Here is a 12,437-nt window from a genome sequence, read left to right as displayed (position 1 = left end):
CGAGAGATTATTGCCCCTAAACTGATGTGGATGTATTTGCTATGGATTTGGGAAGGTGAAGGAGGAAGAGGAGCCAGTGCTAGTCTGAGAACATGAACACTTGGTGAGTGGGTGTCTTGGAGTAGATCCTCTTGACTCCAGTCAAATCCTGCACTGAATTCTGTGGCGTCTTGGACACCCACTCCATGGGGAGACACAGAAATGGGGACAACTGGGACACCCATTCCACATGGAGACAGAGAAATGTGAACATCTTGGACATCCACCCCACGTGGAGACACAGAAATATGGACATCCTAGACATCCACTCCACAGGGAGACACAGAAATATGAACATCCTAGACATCCACTCCACGGGGAGACCCAGAAATGGGGACGTCTTGGACACCCACTCCATGGGGAGACACAGAAATGTGAATATCTTGGACACCCACTCAACGTGGAGACACAGAAATGTGGACATCCTAGACATCCACTTGACGTGGAGACACAGAAATATGGACATCTTGGACACCAACCCCACGTGGAGACACAGAAATGGGGACATCTTGGACACCCATTCCACGGGGAGACACAGAAATGGGGACAACTTGGTCTGCAAGATGAATCCTGCCTGAGAGGTTTCACTCAGTTGCCCCCACAAAGGTGTTGAGTCTCCTGTGAGAAGCCCAAGGGAAAGGCACACAGGACTGGAGAATATTCCTAAGTATCTGAAAATATTTCCTCCTTAAAAGGCTTTGAAATGGACTTTCACTCCCCTCTGGAGTTCAATCCAGAGGTCAGAAGGTTTTCCAGGCAGCAGTAGCCTCCCACCTTTGTACAAAGGAATTTAGCCCCAAATCTCCAGTGCATTTGGTAGAAAGAAAGTGTTTTTTCCTTGATATCTTGTCTCACATTTTACCTGAGGTGACTGTGGGGGGGCAGTGGGGTGAGAGACCCTTCACTTATTAGCACTACCCAGCAGCAAATCATGGAATCATGGAATGGTTTGGTTGGAAAGGACCTTAAAGATCATCCAGTCCCACCCCTTGCTGTGGGCAGGGACACCTTCCATCATCCCAGGTTGCTCCAACCTGGCCTTGGACACTTCCAGGGGTGGGACAGCCACAGCTTCTCTGGGCAACCTGTGCCAAACTTTGCCCTTTGACTCCCAAGACGTGACCTGTGCAGTCTCCTTTTGTTATGTTGTGACCCCATGTGGGCTTGGATGATGTTTATGTTCACCTGAGATCCAGGTGACAACTCTTTCCCACACAACCTGAAGGTCAAAGGATGCTTGAATATTCTCTTATATCATAACCTGAAATTTGGGGGAAGCTGAAGGCAGGTGTTTGTTAGTGACCAAATGAACCCATAAACCCGTTGTTTAAAGAGAATATGGGTCAACCTTGAAGATATCATGTCCAAAATTTTGATATATTCCAAAGTTTTTCCTCTGCACTTGTGACTCAGTCTCAGAGAAACTAAAGCTGTTTTCCCTGAATCACAATCCCTGAGTGATTGGGTTTGGAGGAGACCTCTGGAGATCATCTAGTCCAACTTTCCTGCTAAAGAAGGTTCACCTAGAGTAGGTGAACAGCATCTTGTCCAGGTGGGATTTCAACATCTCTCGAGAAGGAAACTCCAAACCCTCTCTGAGCAGCCTGTTCTGGTGCTCTGTCACCCTCCAAGTAAAGAAGTTTTTCCTCATATTCACATGAAACATGTTAAGAAGAGACTTTCCCCCAAAGGAGGTTCAGTAATCTGTGATGAAGCAGGCACAGGGGTTTACACCCACTTCCAGGGAACGAGAACAAATGGAAAGGTTTGGTTTACAAGGTACCTGAGGGCAAAAATGAAAACATTTTCGGAATTAGTCATTTGTGGGTCAAACCTGATGGTTGGAAATGTGTCACTGTGTGGCTAAACGGGCTGAGACCTTTAGAGCTGGTGGGTTTAAAGCCATCCACCCCCCAGAAATGTGATTCTACAGCCACATGGAGCTGCAGAAAGGACGAGTCTGTCCCTCCTTCACTCAACAACAAGAGCATTCGGTGGGTTCTGCTCAGCGCTCCCATCGCCATGGAGACGTTTGCTGTTTGGGTGGTGACGTGTGGAGCCTTACCTGGAGCCTCAGTTCCTTTGCAATTACATAAGGTTATTTATCTTTGTAGAGATTATTAATCTTCATTAAGATTATTCGTCTTCATCACATATAAAGTGCTCTTGATCAGGAGCACCTGAAAATGTGACCCAGAAAGCTTTTCAGTGCTGAAGGAAAAGGGGTTCATGTTGTCCTAAAATAGATTTATTATTTCACCTTTAAAATTAAAATGTCTAGTCAACATAGCTCTCTGCATCAGTGGAAAAAGCTAAAAAGTACTAATCTGAACTTAAAATATATGAGATGAGCCTTCCCACCTTTCCACTGACTGGAGGCTTGAAGATGATTGGCTTTGAACAGACATCTAAGACTGGCTTTGAATAGACATCTAAGACTCATCAACAGACTCTTGGATGGAGAGAACTGGGTGAAAACCCAGTTTAATGCCAATCTAGTTTCTTTAGAGGCTCTTTAAAGATGGAATTCACCCCCAAGATCCCAGAACAAACCAGCTGGAGCAGACGAGTCTGGGCTACGTGAGAGCTCCAACGCGTTTTCCCGCAGAGCCATCGGGAGGTTCCGACCTCGGAGCCATAAAACGGTGGTTTTTTAGATTAGAGCTGCAAGGTTTTTTAGATTAGAGCTGCAATTTAATTAAAGCTGATTTCCAGGAACGCTGATAGTTCTCCTGGCTCTGCCAAGTCACATTCAAAGGTCGTGTTCCCCAGCTGGCTCTCTGGTGCCATTCGGGTTAAACCAACACTGTTCTGGCCACTCAGGGATCCCCAAACCTCGAGGGTGCTCCAGCCCTATGTGGTTATTTATGGCACTGTGTCTTAGTCCAGTGGTGACAATGAAAAGGGGAAGTTGAGGATGAAAAATTGCCTTCTCAGGTGGCCCAGATCAGATTTTTCCGTGGTGCTGTTGAAGTTTCCACTCTGCCCGAGTGACTCGACACCACCTTTGCCATCCCTCTTCCCTGTCTCCAACAACACAGCTCCCAGATTTTCCCTGAAGTGACCTGGGCCTCCTTCCACTCCTCCTGGTAAGTGACAGGGAATTCTATCCTCTGATCCCCTGAACCTCCCACAGAACCATCCCAGTCCTCTTGGTCTCCAAACTTTTCCTTCTGCTCCTTCAGTGTCTTAAATCAATAAGAAGGACGGGTCTCAAAGAAAGATTGTCACCTTCCCTTCTCCAACCCTTGACCTGTGAACCTGTTTTTCCAGACTCCTGGATGTAAAACCTGAAAGTCCCAGTGTGAGGCTGTTTCCTGACCCTCCAGGATCAGCACAACCTGGAGATGCTCAACCAGGGACTTCTGCAGCTTGTAAAACAGCTGCCACTTGAGCTCCCAGGGCTCAATTTTGGCCATTCTTGATGTCTTGGGACATTCTTCATGGCTTTTTTCTATACAATGGCTATTTTTTCCTGATTATTTTCCCCTGACTATTTTCCCTTTATCACTTTCCTCTTTCTGTAGTCAGTATAAATTTAATTTTTTTGTGTTTCATACCCAAATGTGACTGTCACAGATGATTTAGTTCAAAACAAGTTTTTTTTTTTTTTAGTAAACAGAGACTGAAACTGTTTTAAACTCGATTATGAGTATTTTTGGCCGGAGATTTGCTGGTAGAGTCAATCAGGTCGACAAAAAAAAATTCATTTTGTGTTTCTCAGGAAAAAAAATTGGCTTTTGGGGAAAGACAAGTGAGCCGAACTCCTTGAACTTCTTGCTGTGTTACTGAGCTTGCAAATAAAGTATTTTAGCAACTTTATGCAGAAACCTGCAATGACAATTCTTCTATTTCATTATTTTTTTGGAAACCTGGTCCATCAAAGGAAGGTCAAAATCCTGCCTGGATATTCCATGGAAAGACAAACGTGTCCAGAAGATGAATATTCTAAACTTCCAGTAGATATTTAATGTCACTGAAAAGAAGCATCCTTTGGAGGTGTGGTTCTTTCCAGTAGTTTTCCAGGAAGTTTCCATGACAAGTTCAGAGTGAAGAAAGTCCTGTGACATTCAGGAAATGTTCCTAACATGAGTTGGGTTTGGTGTTGATATCCTGTTGATATCCTGCTGATATCCTGCTGATTCCTCTTTTCCTACAGAAAAGGTTTGGAATATGTTTGGCTGCATTTGCTATTTAAAACCATGTGATTAATTAAAGTTCCCCCCTGTAGCTTAATTGATTTTGCACACTCCAGGATTTTTTTCCATTCCTTCTTCCCATCCCTGTGCCCTCCAGTGGGCACTTTCACCAGGTTCTTCTTGGTTCTCTACTATTTCCATCTTTAAACAGAAAATTCCTACACCAAGACAATGATTCCAAGGAAAGGACCAGAGAACTTTGTGTACCAAGGTATTGCAGACAAAAACCTGTCCAAAAGTGTTGATTTTTGGTTTTAAAGTGAAGTAATTTCGTGTTCCTGTCTCATTCTCGACGTGTCCTCTCCCTCCAAGTCTCATCCATGCAGCTCCCATAGTTTCTTCACTCAGCTTTCCCCATCATTTCCTTCTAGGATTGCTTGAAAATGCTTTTCCAGCTTGTTTCCTCCCAAAAGGCTTTGTATTCTCATAGAAATTAAAGATTTAGCAATAATGAATCCAGAATATTGTAGGAGGTGCCCAAGTGGGATTAATTTTTTGTTTCGTTATTTTATGTGAAACACATGAGACAAAACTTCATTTTCTTGGCTCACAGGAAATCCTTTGTGTTTTGAAGCAGAAACATTTATATCAGAGTATGCTGGAAAACAGCAAACATTGATTTGTCTCCCCTGTAAAAGAGAAGCAGCTTCAACCTTTTTGCTCCCTAAAATAATATTTTCTCCTTTCTCCTCATTTCCACTCCTGAAATGGCCTCAGTATGAACTTCCCAGTGCCAGTGGAATTCCTGAAGTGCTCATTCCTTTCTTAAACAGCTGCTTAGAGTTGGTCAGACCTCAGTGACAATTCACCATTGGAATCTTTATCGAGGAAAACACGAAGGAAACAGCTTCACCTCACCCGTGGGAATCAGGAATTGAGAATGTGCTTCTCTGAGACAAATCCTTTATTAGCTCCAAAACCGAGTGTTGAATTATTCCTTTTGATCTCCTGAATATTGAAATATTCCTTTGGATCACCTGAGGCCCTGCAGGAGAAGGCAGAGGAATTGTCAAAGCACTGCTGGAAAAAAAAAATGTTGAGAGCATCGATTGTGGTCCTTTGACCTTCTCTGGAAATGATCATAGAATCATAGAATCATAGAATCAGCTGGGTTGGAAGGGACCTCCGAGATCATCAAGTCCAACCCTTGATCCAACCCCGCTGTGGTTCCCAGCCCATGGCACTGATGCCACATCCAGTCTTATCTTGAAAACCTCCAGGGATGGAGAATCCACCCCCTCCCTGGGCAGCCCATTCCAATGGCTGAGCACCCTCTCTGGAAAGAAATTCTTTCTAATATCCAACCTAAACCTCCCCTGGCACAGCTGAAGACCCTGAGCCCTCTTGTCTTGCTGAGAGTTGCCTGGGAAAAGAGACCAACCCCCCCCTGGCTCCCCCCTCCTGTCAGGGAGTTGCAGAGAGTGAGGAGGTCTCCCCTGAGCCTCCTCTTCTCCAGGCTGAACAGCCCCAGCTCCCTCAGCCTCTCCTCATGGGAATTGTGCTCCAGTCCCTTCCCCAGCCTCGTTGCTCTTCCCTGGACCTGCTCCAGCCCCTCCATGTCCTTCCTGAGTTGAGGGCTCAGAGCTGGACACAGCACTCCAGGGGTGGCCTCACCAGCGCTGAGTCCAGGGGCAGAATCACTTCCCTGGACCTGTTGGCCACACTGTTCCTGAGCCAGGCCAGGATCCATTGGCCTTCTTGGCCACCTGGCCACACTCTGGCTCCTGTTCAGCTCCCTGTCCATTCCCACTCCCAGCTCCCTTCCTGCCTGGCTGCTCTGCAGCCCCTCTGGCCCAGCCTGGAGCTGCCGGGGGTTGTTGTGGCCAAAGTGCAGGACCCGGCCCTTGGCCTGGTTGAACCTCATGATCCTTCATTCCTCCTCCCCACCAACTGCCTGGGCTTCAGGGTAGTCCCATGCTGAGTGAATTCCCAGCTGTGACACCTCAGCACTGATGTGTCCAGGCCGTTTTCCTCATGAGGGGAAAAATAAAGGAGCACAGACACAGGCGCTGGAAAAAGCAGCAGCACCTCCCGAATTCCCACCAACCACTTCCCGGCACGTGGTTGGATCCGTCGGGGAAAAGCTCCACCTTCCAGCCAACTCCTGGCTCAGCCTGGCCCCACCTTCACGTCCAAGACCTAATAAGATCAACCTGAAATTCCTTACATTGGGGTGGATTCCAGCCAGGATCACCAGCCCCTTAAATTCCCTTTGGACAATCATAACACACCCCACGATTAGAGATTTACACTCAGGGTGTGTTGGGACCTTGTGTGGGGTCAGGGCTGATGTGGAAAAGCTCAGCTGTGCCCAAAGTCAGCTCGGGAAGGTGGAATAAAGGTTGTCCAGAGCTGAGTTTCTCCCTTCAGGTCTGGATTAGAACCTTAAACTGAGAGCAAGGCTGAAATCTCCCCCAAAACACACCCCCAGTGTTAATTTTAGGCAAGCTTTTAATTTTAGACAGAACATTTAAGATGTGCTTCCTTTCCTAGAAAGTCTCAGTGTAAGCAGAACTTGTGGGAAAAGCAAAATTCACCCCTGGGAGTGATAATTTATATAATAAATTCTAATGGACCAGGGCTGGTGGCACCACCTTTTAATTTGGCCCCTGCTGGGAAGTCAGTGTTCAAATTCTCACTGAATCAGAATTCACAGATCTGCATTGTTTTAGAGATATTTTATTTCACCTTTCTTGCACTTTCCCCCCTTCTTATAATTAAAAAACCTAATTTTTCTCATTCTTTTTTTTCTCTCTCTGTAGCAAAATTCTGTCTTTTACAAGGCTTTTTTTGATGCGTGAAAGGATCGTGGTTGGAGCTCCTGAAATTGTTGTAATATTGACATTAAAAAGTCACATTTTACCAGACTTATTCTTCCTAAGGAAGCTCAGTTTGGCTTTTCATGTTCAGAACCAGGTGAAGGCTGAGCAGATGAACACCAGGACCTTTCTACTTTGTGGTTTGGGATGAAATTGGAACAGCAACAACATAAATCCAGAGCACTTTTGCCGGTGGAATTGTCATCTGAAAAAAGAAAATGGACGCATGGAAATCGTATTCCCCCCTTCTTTCACATGCACCCTCTCAATACTCTTTTATTCAAGAGTTTTTAACTCTTGACCTCATGGCAAATTCATCCCTCATTTAATGCTTAAGATGTTTAGACCATTAGGTAAAAGCAGCATTGTTATTTAGGTTACGTGTCGAAAGTCAGAGTGCCTGGAAAGAATTCTGCTCTGTGGTTTCCAGGCTGACTCCAGAAAATTAGAATTGCAGGGAGGCTCTCCGTGGAGTTCAAGTTGAAATAAAAAAATAAAAAAAAAATCCCAACCCCAAATCCAGACCGAAGCAAAACTTAACAGCAGGAGGAATCAGTGCAAAGGTTTCAAAATTTTCGTTTCACTTCATCAAAATCTGTCATTTCCTAAAGGAAAGCAGGCAGGTTAATTGTGCAAAATATATATGTATAAATATATATATATATATTTCACATATATGTGTGCATATATGTGTATGTGTGTGTATATATATTAATTTTTTCCCTGTTCTTCTTCATATCAGACTTCACCATATGGCACTAAACCCATCATTTAATGTGGAATTATGGAGCTAATGGAATGTGGAGAATGAGGTCTTGCTTTCCTATTGGTCACCAGGCTCCCCTTTAACTGCTGGGGGAAGACCAAACTTATAAACACAGGTCTGTGACCATAGAAACCCCCAAAAGCTCAACTTTTGAAATTGCATCACGTTAAAATCATGGGCTTGGTTTTTATTTAATTTTTTTTCTCTATACGTTACACAGGAGAAAAAAATAATGCCTGGCATGTGTGTTCAAATATATTGTCCAAATCTATATATCGTGGTTCAAAAACGTACAAATCACATAATTCACTCTGGGGAGAGATGCCAGTTTATTTCTCCATTCAGTCATCGTTGAAATGCAAGTAAAATTCAGATCACAAAGCTCTTTTATCAGTGAAATTTTTAATTTATTCCCAGCTTTGGTGCTCAATCTCACTGTATTTTTCCTGTCCACTTTTCCAGCCCTCTGTATTTTGGAAAACCCACTCCTTGCTCAAAAAAGGGCTGTACCCAAAGTCATGTTGTGCCCCTGCCCACCTGAGCTTTGAGGATATTTTTCCTTATATCCAACCGTAGTTTCCCTTTCTGCAACTTGTGGCTCCTCATCCTTCTCCCACATCTCTGAGTAGCTGCATTTCCCACACCAACCCCGTTTCTGGAGTGGAATTCTGAAATTTGTTCCCTTTTCCTATGCCTTCCCCAATGCCATTTCCTCCCAAACTTTATTCCTTACTCAAATAAAGCTCAAGTTGGTAAATCCAAGCCATTCTGTTTATCAATATTTTATAGAAATAACCTTCTTTTCCTTTCCTTCTCTCACAGCTACCAGTGACTTTCTATACATCTTGACATTTTGCCTTCAAATGGCCCATCTGGATACATCATAAGGAATTCCTCAAGAAAAAACGTGAAGATGATCCACTTTTTCCATAGGAAACCTCAAATCTGACTTCACATTGCCATCCCTAGAACTAATTCTTTCTACAAGCCCTTATTATGTCCCCAGCTCTAACCCAGCTTCCTAACACTCATCCAACCCTCCACCTTTTCCAAATTTGATTGATGTCCCAACATCCATGGTTTGCTCAAAGGGGGTCTTTCTGTTGAACACAAAAAAAATCATGTATTGATGAATCTCCATCAAGATCTTCCTCTTTCTGCCTCTTTTTCTGATTTTCATGCCTCTATTCTCCGCTTGTTTTTGTTGATTATCTCAGAGCTTAATGGAATGTCTGATTATTCCCAGAAATTTGCCTAAAATTGTCCCACAATTGAGGCAATTTTTGAAAGCGTTGTACAGTCACATCTATACCTACGTATGTTTATGGTGTCATTAATATGGATTTATGATATAGGTAAGAGAAGGCTCTGGGGAGACCCTATTGTCTCCTTTTATATTTGAACATTAGGTGTCTCCTCTTAGGCCTAAACCAGCCTTGCTTTCAATGCCTATAAAACCTGCTCTTATTTCTGGTCAAACAAGGTCTTTGGAAACTTGGTCCAAATGCCACGAGAAACTCCACGACACTTCCACTGATTTCTGCAGGCTCTGGGTTAAAGTTCCCGTTTAGAACTCTTCTGATAAGGCATTGATCAATATTTCTTTACCCTCACTATCATCCCAGCCCTGATCAGTTATTTATTGGGATTCATGTCTGGTGCTACGTGACCGCGGCCGAGGCTCAGCTCCCGGAGCGACCTGGAAAAATGCACAATAAGACACAGACTTTGCCCCTTTGGAGAAGTTATGAACTGAGTCAAGAGCTCAGACAACGAGACAGAGCCTTTCCACTGTCGACTTTATGGCCAGGGACTTGTCTAACACCCTGTGGACCTTGAATAAGCCCTGGAATAACAGAACACGGAGCCATTGTTCCAACAGGAATGCTCATTCACCCACCTTTATTTTTGGCAGAAGGGAAGACAAGCCCAAAGAGACAAAGTGCCATTTGGAAAACTTGATGCCAGTAGAAATTCTATGCTCATTTCAAGTCTATTCTATGCTCATTTCAAGTCTATTCTATGCTCGTTTCAAGTCTACTTTCATTTCAAGCACTAAAGTGCAGGTCCTTGGAGCTTTTGTAGCCAGTGGAAATCGTGCTCGAGCACAGTCTGATTGGGGAATATCCATAAAGTTGCCTGATTTTCTACTTTGGAATGGGATGAATTGCACCCAACACCACCCATATTTTTTCCTACAACTCTGCTGACTACAAAGGGAGCTCAGAATGACTCATTTCACTGGAGGTGTCCAAACTCAATGCCAGCACTGCCTGATGAACTCCACCTCCCCCTCTTTGACACATGTTCGAAGCCTGAAGCTTTCCAGACGTGGTGGTTTGCCACCGAAAAACCCAAAGTGGCCCGGAGAAGCAGCACCAGCTTCTCTCAGGGACAAAATTTCCTCCCTCTGATCGTGTTGCAAACGAGTTCTGCCTCAGAGGCTCGGGGCACAAAGAACAAAAAGGGATTTGAGCAGCCGGGTGGTGGGAGAAGGGCCGTGGAGGGAGGAGGGGGCTGGAATGGGAAAGGGCAGAAACAGTTTTAAATATTTGGAATCTGCAGTTGTATTTCCCCCCCCTTCTCCTCCTTCCCCTCCCAGAGCTTCTTTTTTTTTTTTTTTTTTTTTTTTAGCCCAGATTAACTATTCCCCCTACAATGCTTTTTCATAAAGGGATCAAGCCCATTGTTTATAGAATTTGCTAATAACAGCCTCAGTCGTGCTGTCACAGCAGAGTGATTCAATTACAAGACCGGACAATAAAAGCTCAATAAAGAACCCCAAATCCTTATTAAATTCTTTTTCTTTTTAATTAATATTAAAAGAAATACCCGAGCGGGCCTGGGATTGCCAGATGGGGGAATTTATGCTGCCCAGAAGAATGATATGATCTCTCTGAGTAGCACGGTGCAAATTAAAAGAGGTTTAGCGTTAAGTGCTCATGGCACAAAAGCAATTTTAAGTACCTGCAATCAGCTTAGGTTGGCTAAGCCTAAATATGTACAAATCGTGTAATGGGCAATATCCCTGGCAGTACCACGCAGAGCTGTGACAGATGTGCCCTCCAGGCTTTGCTCTGGGCCCTACAACAGCTCGCCAGGAGCGTGGGGGTGAGCGGGAGGGGGGGTGTGTGTGTGGTTTGTGGGCCACCTAGTGTCCTGCTGGCGACTACAACAAATAATTTGTTTTTTTTTTCTTTTCTCTTAGAACCGATTTTAAGGCATAAAAAAGAGCAGTTCCATCACCAGGTCAAAGAAACCCATGGATTGTTTCTCCGTTCTCTCTTCGCTGCTTCGGTTTGAGGCTCGTTGGTGGAAGGGGGTTTGAAATCCTTTTAGTCATTGTCCCACTGGAAAATCCATTGTTTCCCTCACTACTCATCTCAGTTGCTTGTTACCTTTGCTGCAAGGAACTTGGGATTTTTGGGGTGTTGGGGTTTTGTTGTTGTTGTTGTTGTTGTTGCTTTCTCAGCCTGGCATAACAAGGTTGTAGAATCATGGAACAGTTTGGGTTGGAAAGGGCCTTAAGGATCATCCATTCCCACCCCCTGCCATGGGCAGGGACACCTTCCACTAGCCCAAGTTGCTCCAACCTGGTCTTGGACACTTCCAGGGATTTGGGCAGTCACAGCTTCTCTGGGCAACCTGTGCCAGGGCCTCCCCACCCTCCCAGCCAGGAATTCCGTCCCAATATCCCATCTATCCCTGCCCTCTGGCAGTGGGAAGCCATTCCCTGTGTCCTGTCCCTCCAGACCCTTGTCCAAAGTCCCTCTCCAGCACAACTTCTTTATGATGAAGGACAAGCAAGTTACAGGTGAAGATGTTTTGCATTTGAGGTGCATAAGATGACTCTTGTTTTAGCTGATTTTTTGGCACCCAGTAAGGAATGACCCTAATAGGACCATTCCATGATTTTAAGATTCTGTGACCTCTGCTCTCCACTTGTTTTTGTTGATTATCTCTGAGCTTAATGGAATGTCTGATTATTCCCAGAAATTTGCTTAAAATTGTCCTACAATTGAGGCAATTTTTGAAAGCATTGTACAGTCACATCTTTATCTACATATGTATATGGTGTCATTAATATGGGTTTATGATATAGGTAAGAGAAGGCTCTGGGGAGAACCTATTATGGCCTTTCAATAGATAAGAAATTATAAGAATATACATTTCAATATAGAGGAATATATACATATAAAAAAATACATATATATTTCAATATGTAAGAAATTACATGTCAATCATAAGAAAGATGTGAAGAGACTTTTTCTGAAGGCCTGTAGTGACAGGACAAGGGTCAGAAGTTACAAACTGGGAGAGGATGGGTTTAAATTGGGTGTGAAGGGGAATTATTTTAGGATGTTTGAGGCACTGGGAGAGTTTTCCCAGAGAAGTTGTGGATGCCCCATCATTGGAAGTGTTCAGGATGTGTCATTGAGCAACCTGGTCTAGCAAAAGCCCATGGCAGAGGGGTTGGACTCGATGACCTTTAAAAGTCCCAAATCATTCTGTGATTCTTTAATTTAAAAAACCCCACAACACTGGGAATTGTGACTGGATGAGAAAGCAGTGCCAGGCAGAGGCCAGCAAAGCTGGAGAGCCCTCCCAAATAAC

The 12,437-nt window shown here is 44.2% G+C and overlaps 1 long non-coding RNA gene across 1 annotated transcript; it reads left to right on the top strand.

Moving 5' to 3' along the window:
• Positions 1-1,967: 1,967 nt before the first annotated feature.
• LOC113973437 lies at positions 1,968-11,209 on the top strand. The gene is made up of 4 exons (XR_003536213.1): positions 1,968-2,136; positions 2,977-3,128; positions 4,390-4,449; positions 11,032-11,209. It is a non-coding gene; the product is annotated as an uncharacterized LOC113973437 (long non-coding RNA).
• Positions 11,210-12,437: the final 1,228 nt, after the last annotated feature.

Source organism: Neopelma chrysocephalum, unplaced genomic scaffold, assembly GCF_003984885.1.
Source record: "Neopelma chrysocephalum unplaced genomic scaffold, ASM398488v2 Primary Assembly neopelma1_101, whole genome shotgun sequence".
Classification (NCBI taxonomy): Eukaryota; Metazoa; Chordata; class Aves; order Passeriformes; family Pipridae; genus Neopelma; species Neopelma chrysocephalum.
This window is presented reverse-complemented; position numbering and strand designations above follow the sequence as displayed.